The sequence below is a fragment of the Camellia sinensis genome, chromosome 1 (genome assembly GCF_055761805.1).
Source record: "Camellia sinensis isolate YWXY chromosome 1, ASM5576180v1, whole genome shotgun sequence".
NCBI classification, from domain to species: domain Eukaryota; kingdom Viridiplantae; phylum Streptophyta; class Magnoliopsida; order Ericales; family Theaceae; genus Camellia; species Camellia sinensis.
Window position 1 is genome coordinate 148,086,840 of NC_138961.1, and position 661 is coordinate 148,087,500.

Genomic DNA, 661 nt, shown 5'->3' on the forward strand with positions numbered 1-661 from the left:
TAGAGAACAATCTGTATTTTAAATAAATCTGAAAGAGTGTATTTGTAATTTATCTTACATAATTTTATCTTTTAAAAAGTCAAAAATAAATTTTAAAATTATTTTTTTGATAGTTATTTTTATCAAATTAGATTCCATGTTTTCAAAAAAAATTCTCAATTCTTTTTTTTCTAAAGCAACCAAACAAGGCAAAAGATTCAACGGACGAGATCAAATCCAACCGTGGCCAAAGATCGCACGGTGTACATGCCGAAAAGCTGTCAATGACACGTCACTCTATCTTTTCTCGTGGTCGAAATGATTCCTCCTCCTCTCAATTTAGTCGGCATTTCATTTGCATTTCAAATCCCTCACCCCTTCTCTTTTTTTTATCTCTTATATACTCACCTCATCTATCGCTTTTGCTCTTCAACTTCGTTTTCGGGTTTCGATCGAGAAGAGAGAGAGCTAGCCATAGCTTTGGTCGATCTTCAGTCTTCACCGATTTTCTCTCGTCTTCTCCGTCTCCTCACTGCAAGGTAAGCTGCGATCTGAATCTTCTTGTTATACTCTTTCTCATTTTGGTGATGGTTTCATATTTTTGTTGTTTGATTTTAATTTTAGATGCGAATCTGTCTATGTTTGTGTATAGATCTGAAAAGTTAGTGAAAAAGTTCTGATT

General features: G+C 33.9%; 1 protein-coding gene across 2 annotated transcripts in view; it reads left to right on the top strand.

Moving 5' to 3' along the window:
- The first annotated feature begins 283 nt into the window (after window positions 1–283).
- Window positions 284–661, top strand: part of LOC114296039 (actin-7) — a 3,029-nt gene continuing 2,651 nt past the window's right edge. Inside the window, exon 1 of one of the 2 annotated variants that reach the window (XM_028240326.2) lies at window positions 284–518. The gene's annotated coding sequence lies outside the window, so the exon portion shown is untranslated. The remainder of the gene's footprint in view (window positions 519–661) is intronic. The other variant, XM_082886643.1, reaches the window with a different exon arrangement.